The sequence below is a fragment of the Acomys minous genome (assembly GCF_964271855.1).
Source record: "Acomys minous genome assembly, chromosome: 7".
Classification (NCBI taxonomy): domain Eukaryota; kingdom Metazoa; phylum Chordata; class Mammalia; order Rodentia; family Muridae; genus Acomys; species Acomys minous.
In genome coordinates this window covers 2,267,458-2,275,931 of record NC_140488.1, presented here as the reverse complement: position 1 = coordinate 2,275,931, position 8,474 = coordinate 2,267,458, and the positions used below count along the sequence as shown (strand labels likewise).

Below are 8,474 nucleotides of genomic sequence, written 5' to 3'. Positions count from 1 at the left end.
TGGGGACCCTTCCCGTCCAATGAGTGGTCTTCCCGTTACTAAGCTTGTTTTGTGCCGTCAGGTGTCTCATGTGCATCCGGCCATGTTGTTAACTGGAAAACTAAGACAGTCGTTTCATTCCGTCTCTTTTGCAGAAATAGAATACAGAATTGAGTCTCCGTAAGCTTTCTGTTTCCCCCAGAATTGCTTTTTACACCTTTTGCTGTCTGTGTTTGCAGACTATGTTTATGGAGCAACAGAAGTTGGTTCACCAATCCCTGACCCTTCAGAAGGAGAGAATGGAGGAATTTAAATCACTGTGCGAGCAATACTTGGAGGTCTGTTGTACATACTGACAAAGCAACCTGTACACGGGGTGGGGGGGGAACATGGAATATTCTGGCATTCTTTCCGTGCTTTGGCCGACGCCTTTGGAAAGTCACCTGTAAACACCTTCCAGCATAATCCTCGTGTTCCATGTTCCCTGTAAACCTAAGTACAAAATGGGTCTTTAGTTTTAGGATTCACTCGTTGTTAGGAGACTCATTAGAAGCAGCAACTGCTGCCTTGGTAACCTCATCCAGGGTTGTTCGTATTGTATAAGGCATCAGTGCTTTTCAGATCGCCTCATCTTGTCTCACAGCGTATGTTTCAATGTGCATGCATGTGTGCTGGCCACAAGTCAGCTCTGGCTACCTTCAGTCACTCTTCATCATATCTTTTATCTTTTTTATTTCTTCTCTCTCTCTCTCTCTCTCTCTCTCTCTCTCTCTCTCTCTCTCTCTCTCTCTCTCTCTCTCTCTCTCTCTCTGTAATCCTGGCTCCCCTGGGACTCACTAGGTAGACCAGGGCTGGACTCAGACTCACAGAGATCTGTCTGCCTGCCCCAGCCCTCCGAGTGCTGGGTTTAAAGGCCTGTACTCCATCGTATCTTTTTGAGACAGGATGGCTCAGTGGTCCTGGATCTCGCCACTATGGCTTGCCTGGCTGTTCTCCAGGTCCCCAAGGATCTGCCTGCCGTGCCCCACCCAGTGCTGCGGGTCACTTCGATGTGCCCCAGGTGCAGGCCTGGCTTTTAATACGTGTGCTGGGAAGCTCAAGCTGGCTCTTTATGCTCTTGGAGCCCGTTCCATGTCTGCCGAAGCTGTCTTCCCTGCCAGAGCCCGCTCTGACAGTACCGAACAGACCCTCGATCAGGGAGCGAGGACTGAGAAATTAAAGAGGAGAAATAAGAAACTGTGGCAGGGCGTAAGTCATAAACACAGGGTAGGCTGCAGAGGGCCTGCAGTCAGTGCTGCAGGACGCTTGACTTCATTCACCAGTTCAATTCCTACACACCTGAGGCACGGGAAAACAACGCCGAAGGTCGCTGTGAGGAGATAATGCTGACGTTCTCACGGGAAGAACGGGGCAGTCTCTACTGACCCCTCAGCCTTGAGGCCAGTTGTGGTTGTAAGACCGCTCCCAGATGTGGTACCCAGTGGGAAAAGTAAGCGGGAGACTGGGAGATTGTGAATCGAGAGTTACCCTCTGTAATAGACCCGGCTTCGTAAGTTCCTCCTAAGCAGGTTCACCCATGCTGTCTGCAAGGCGCATAGCTATTGACAAAAGAATTAGATGCAGCATTCTGTGGTTTTGTTCAGACTTACTTGATGTGAATTGGCTTGTTCAAGTTGCTGCTAAAACCTTGATCATCCAGAGTAATTAAGATGACCCAAAACAACTGAGTGGAAGGGATTCAACCCTAGCTCTCTTCTGATTGTCCCTTCGGACAGCCTGCACTGCCAGTGTCTGTTCCTGCTGAAATGTCATTCTTTTGACAACTCGGTGGCCAGGAAACCTGCCTGCCCATTCCAACGTTAAGGTCTCGGTGTTGTTCCTCTTTCTATGGTCCCCGCGTCACCAGACTGTGGAAGAGGTCCTGCAGAATTTCATCATCTCCCCACTGTATTTAACAAAACCGCTTAGATGTGGTGTGTGCTGTTTCTGAAAAAGGCACTGTGGGGGGTGGGGGGGGCGGTTGGAGCCCTTGAGTTTTAGTTTCACGGGTGCAGTGGTCATAGTACAGGGCGGGGTATTATGCCTGGCAAAGAATGGCGGTAAATGGGCTCCTGCCTCATGTTGTCTGCTTTCATTTGTCTCTGCTTGCTTTTCTTCTTGCTGTGCCGGGTGAGGCGTTTTAGTGTCTCACACGTGTTAGGCAAGCACCCTTGCCCTGGGCCGCCCCCATGCCTAAGAGCTCCTGACTTGAATGTGTACCAGGGCGTTGGGGGAGTGGCAGTGTCTGTGTCGCTTTGGTGGGCATTTTGGCCTTCACGTTGCACATGGCGTGTGCTAGTTTTGGGGTGATCATACCATCTCCTTTACCTCCTTTGCTCCCTTATAAATGTTGCTCTTCGCATTTGCAAGCCAAGGTGACTGGGGCTGATTTCTGCACCTGTCTCTTCACTTTAGAAACTTGAGCTCCTGAGGGACTCTCGGGGAGATTCCGTGGCTGAAGAGCTGAGGCGTCTCATGGACACCTTGGAAATGAAACTGCTGATGGTCAACGTGAGTGCCGAGTCTTTCCCATACAACAGGAGGGTGGACGGGCACTATTTGCTTTAAACCCGTTTAATATGCCCTTGTACTTGACAGCGCCAGCAAGAGAGTGCTGCTGCTGCTCAACAGTCCCTCCTGGACCTGTTATTCTCATAATCCTTTGAGGAACAAGAGCCCATGTGAGGGGAGCGGAAACCAGCCTGGTGAAGCCGCTGGTGGTGCAGTTTGCAGCTTCAGCCACTCCGTCTTCCTGGGTTCTTCTGTTGCCAAAGGCACCGCTTTCTGTTAAAACCCAAATAAACCCAAGGATTTGTGTGACGGCAGTGCAAAGATGTCTGTTGGAAGGTCCAGCCCTCCTCGGGTAGTAGTGGCAGGTTTTCCTTGGTAGCGCCACAGTTACCAGTCGGCAGTGCATTGATGCCTGTAGGCTGCCTTCTCATACCTCAGCAATGCTTTCCCCAGTTAGCAGGCCCAAAGAGTGCATGGTCCATCCTTGTCATCTCCACCGAGAGATGACCGGAGAAGACACAGTCCTCCCCTTACATTCTGCTCTTAAATTTGTTCTGTCTTGGAGCCCATGGAAACGACCTTAAGCTTCCTAAGTGACTGTGCTCTGTATACTTTGAAAGTCTGTGCCTCGAGAGTGGCTAGACTGGTAGATGCCATTAAACTGCCCCGGTAAGACAGACGTGAGTGACGTGACGTGAGTTTGTGAAAACGTACCTTTCAAACAAACTTTACAAGGTCCGTCAATTAAATGTGGCCTACTGCCAAATGTCATCTGTCTGTCACACGAAGACTGGATCCTTAGCACGACTGCAGCTGAATTCGCCATGGTTTATGTGTTTCATCCCTTGTATGGATAGGAGTAACCGAGAGTGTTTTGTGTTTCAAATTTCTTGTGCATGTAGTATGTGCGCCGCAGAGATACAGAAGGGCTCCGGTATGGTTAAGGCGCTTGTCCTGTGATTTCCTTCATGTATACCACGGGAAAACTTTTCTTGGAATCTTTTCATTTAAGAAGCATGAAATGGTTTCAGACTTGCTGGGAACGAGTCCTCTAATTGCACCCTCTGCCTTGGCATTTCACACCTCTTCAAACAAAAAACCCGGCCCCTTGCCGTGTAGAGGTGTGTTATCCATCACCTGCGTTTCCGCGTGGGTTGTCTCACTGTGTTGTGTTGTGGTGTGCTGCGTGGAATCATTGAGGACAGGGTGTGTTCAGCATCTCCCACTTGCTGCACGTGGACTTGCATTCCTCCACAGTGATTGAGAACTTCCCCTCTGGGATCAGCTTACTTGCTAAACTTTGCCTTATCTGGGGGAACTTCCCACAACCTCTCCCATGGTGTTCCACCCTGTGGGAGCAGGAAGGTCTTGCACCCTCAGACCTCCAGGGAAACCAGGAACGTTAAGCAAGGAAAGTTGCCTCTTCAGTGGGAAAGGGGTAAAGCCTGCCATTCCATCCAGAAATCTGGGAACTGGAGGCGATAAAAGAGCCAGGTGCTCTGCGTTGGCTGATGGGCCAGGCCATATTCAAGCTCCTAAAGCCGGGCCCGGAGATGGATAGTCATCTAAATGACACTTGCAGCCTGGAGCTCGCTGAGTCCCCACAACCGGGAACGGAGGTATGGAATAGTCTGAATGGCCCATATGGTATCTGTGCAATCAGGGGCTCCCCCAGGCTCCTACTACCAGGACCCGAGAGATACCTAATGACCCTAAATGGCCCTTACGCTATCTGTACAGCCAGGCGCTCCCCCAACCAGGGACCTGAGATACCTAATAGTCCCAGTGACCCTTGCAGTACCTGCACAGCCAGGGGGCTCCCGCAAGCACATGCAACGAGGATTGCAGATACCTAATAGTCTAAATGACCCTTGGGTGATCTACGCATCCGAGGGCTCCCCTAAGCTCCCAAACACCAGGACCCGAGATACCTAATAACCCCAAGTGACCCTTACATTGTCTGTACAAGCAGGGACCCCACCTCCCCTAGGTCTCACACCCTGGACCTGAGATAGCTAAGAGTCTACGTGACCCCTAGATCATCTGTATAGGCAAAAGCCTCCCAACCCAAGCTCCTACAGCCAGGACTGGAGAGATCCAATCAAGACTACAAAGGACCCTTAGGTTCTTTGTAGAGGCAGGCCCCACGCCAGGCTCCCACAACCGGGACCAGAGATACCTCCTAGCCTCAATGAGCCTTGCCTTATCTGTCCAGCAAGGGACATCCCAGGGTCACACACAGCCAGGCCAGGAATATACCCAACCGTCTAAATGACCCTCGAGAGGCCTGTACAGCCAGGGGCTCTTCCAACCTCCCACTGAAGATACCTAGTAGTCTAAAGGACCCCATCTGTCATCTGTACAGTCAAGGGCTCCCCCGAGCTCTGACAAGCAGGACCCGAGACACCGAATAGTTTTAACGACTTTTGGATTATCTGTAGAGCAAGAGCCTTCCCCCCCCACACACACACACAACTTCCCACAACAAGCATGGCAGATACCTAATAGTCTAAACGACCCTTACAATATCTGTAGAGCCTGGGCCTCCCCCTAGCTACAACCACCAGCATCACAGATACCTAATAGTCTAAATTACCTTTAAATTATCTGTCCAGCCAGGGCCTCCCCTAAGCTCCCAAAACAAGTACCCGAGAATCCTTATAGCCCAGACAAACCTTACAGCGCCTGTACATTGGGGCTCCCTAAAGCTCCCACAGCCAAGCCCTGAGATGCCTAGCAATCTAAAACGACCCTTACGTTATCCTTAAATCCTGGAGCTCCCACAACCAGGGCCAGGGATACCCAATAGTTTACATGGCTGTTATGCTATCATTACATCAGTACAGCCAGAGCCCCCCCCACCTCACGCCCCCTCCCCACGGCTCCGACAACCGGGAGTGGAGATCCCTAATAGTCTAAGTGACCCTTACAGTACCTGTACAGGGAAGGGCTCCCCCAGGCTCCCATAACCAGGACCGGGGATATGTAACAGCACAAATGACCTCTAAGCTGTATACGTGTAAGCTACGCGGTATAAATGAGACCAGGGCAGGTCTTTTTTTCCCCCTGAGGCCCCTAAGCTAGTACAGGTAGCCTAAGCTCAGAAGCCATCTTCTTGGAAGAAATGCCATGTACCCTGGGTGGAGTTTCTATGTAATTACACTTCCTTGTGTCCCAGGGACTGTGTTACTCCAGAAAGCGCTCTCCCTCAAAACACAGTTTTTAAGTATACTGGCAGTAAACACATCGCCTGGTGTCAGACACCCTGAAGTTTGATCCTGGTTGACAAAGTCAATCTCAACCTAGTGCTGAGTATTTGGGGGTGGGGGGGGCTGTTGTTGTTTTGTTTTTTGTTTTTGGTTTTTCCAGACAGAGTTTCTCTGTGTAACAGCCTAGGCTGTCCTGGACTTAGTTTGTAGACCAGGCTGGCCCCGAACTCACAGTGATCTGCCTGCCTCTGCCTCCAGAGTGCTGGGATTAAAGGTGTGTGCCACCACCGCCCAGCTCAACTGAGTTTCTCTTCTTACCTGTTTTCTGAGTGGGCCACTGCCTGCAGTGACACCTGCAGAGACACCCCTCCCTCACCACTCTCTCTTCTATACAAACAAGGTGACATCCATAGGTGTCATCCATAGGTGACATCACCTATAGCAGGTGAGGGCAGGTGAGTTGGCGAATTTTACAGGTCACGAGCGAGAGGAAACTAATTACCCAGCTATGAAGTGGCCAGGGTGCTGGGCACACAGCTGAGAGTCAGCCCCGGGTAGTGACAGCGCATCTGTCACACTGCACAGTGTGGACCATACGAAGAAGGGCTATAGCACATGGCCTTGCAGAGGACGCAGACCAGAGCTGCGTTCTTTGCTCCTCCACAGGAAGTAGGTTTTCAGGGAAATGATGCAGGTGTGGAGATGTGTGGACACAGGCCGGACGTCTGTGTCAGAGGGGAGCTAACCCTCCTCATCGGGCTCCCTTCTGTGCCAGTTGGGCATGCCCTGCAAAAAGGGTCATGGCCCTATTTGTGCAGAAATGCAAGCAAAGTGCCTGAGTCAGCAGTTAAGAAGGTGTCAACTCTGTTCTGTTGTGTTCCTATCACGCCCTTTGCTGCATCCACACTGCTAGTGACCTGAGGTGTAAAAAAATGCATGGGCTCACTGCATTTTTAGGCAAGCACAATCGGATTCTTTCAGGGCTCCTCCAAAATACACTAGAACCCCTCAGCTGGTAAGGCTTCTAAGCCGTATCATTTCCAGTGTGCGTACCTCAGCACAGACTCATCGTCACATGTCAAACCAGAGGTGAGGGCGTTGTGTAGGCCAGAGGGGCAGCCTGAATGTGGGGGGTAACAGACAAGGGGAAACACAGGCCCATAGAAAGTGGGGAGAAGGTGGACCCTGTTGCTGTGCAGACTCGGCCTTCTCCTACGCACCAAGGGGTTGGGGGTATGAGTCGGCTGCGCATGTGCACTTCGGTGGGGGCGACAGATTGTCTGCCTCTCCTAAGGCGGCCTCTCTCCGGACCATGACTAGAGGACCTGACCCTACTAAGTGCCAACTTTATTTCAAGCCCTGAGGACCATAGCCAAGTGGTAAATGAAAGCAAATTTACCTATTGTGGTAAACTTTCGGAGCTGGTATTTGACTGAGGCCACAAGCCACTGTTCACACAGGAACAGCAGCAGTATGGTATAGTACTTTTGCAATCTTTTCCCAGGCACAGAGTGCATGCACTTCATTCTGTTGTACTTATTGGCTAGTGATTCTGCATTGGCAAGCTACGCCGGCCTCTCACTGGTGCTTTTGAAACCATCGAGAATGAACATATGTGCTTCTAATACTGGTCAAAAGGAAAAATCCCTACCAAATGACAGCTTCCTATTAAAATCTCCGGCAAGACCACAGTATTGCCGGTGGTCTAAATTACTGTGAATATTAAAATGACCTTGCTATGTGTCCAGGAGCACAAGGTTTTAGTCGTGGTCATACTGCTGACTAGGTTCATTTTAGTATTCATTTTTTGTTGTCTGTGTGTGTATCCATGTCTGTGTGTGTGTGTGTGTCTGTGTGTGAGTGTCTGTGTGTGTGTCTCTGTGTGTGTGTCTGTCTGTGTGTGTGTGTGTGTGTGTGTGTGTGTGTGTGTGTGTGTGTGTGTGTCTGTGCAGGTGCATTTGGATTCCTGTGGATGGCCATTACCCTGGAATTGTAGTTGCGGGTGACTGTGAGCCACCTGAAGTGGGTGCTGAAAACCAAACTCAGGTCTCCTGCAAGCATCGTAACCACTCTTCATTGCTGGGCCATCTTCCCAGTTCTAAACTGTCTTTTACATACATACATACATACATACATACATACATACATACTATATTTAAAAATGGGTTTAAGCCCTCCATTCCTCCCTGAATATTCATCACATATTTTTCTTTCTATATCTGTCAAGTGTATTTCAGGATCCGTTTCAATGATTTTAGATGGGCCAGAATAAAGAATGTGTTTACTGAATTAGGTCATGGTGGGTGAGTTTATGAAACTGGCAAAAGATTAATTTTTTTAAAAAGGAAGCAAAGGGCTGGAGAGATGTCTCCTCGGTTAAGAGCACTGTCTGCTCTTGCCTAGGTCCTGAGTTCAATTCCCAGCAACCTCATGGTGGCTCACAGCCATCATTTGTACTGTGATCTGCCATGCGGGTGTACGTGTAGACAGAGCACTCACATACATAAATAAATCATTTTCAAAAAGTAAGGGAAAACTCACTAAGCCTTTCATAACGAGGTGTTAAAGTATGGCTAAGAAACTCTCGTGTTCTTATGGTGTCTTTTAACACAGAGCATGCTTAGAACCCTATTGAGGATGCGGAGATAGAAATATTTGTGCTCCACACATTTCCCTCAAGTCTCCAGCCTATTCGCATACTGCCGGTATTCTGAATTGATGTGGTGTTGAAATGAC

General features: G+C 49.8%; 1 long non-coding RNA gene across 1 annotated transcript; it reads left to right on the top strand.

Moving 5' to 3' along the window:
- The first annotated feature begins 2,455 nt into the window (after window positions 1–2,455).
- On the top strand, window positions 2,456–2,838 carry LOC311601435. Its single transcript, XR_014780574.1, has 2 exons — window positions 2,456–2,529; window positions 2,617–2,838. It is a non-coding gene; the product is annotated as an uncharacterized lncRNA (long non-coding RNA).
- Window positions 2,839–8,474: the final 5,636 nt, after the last annotated feature.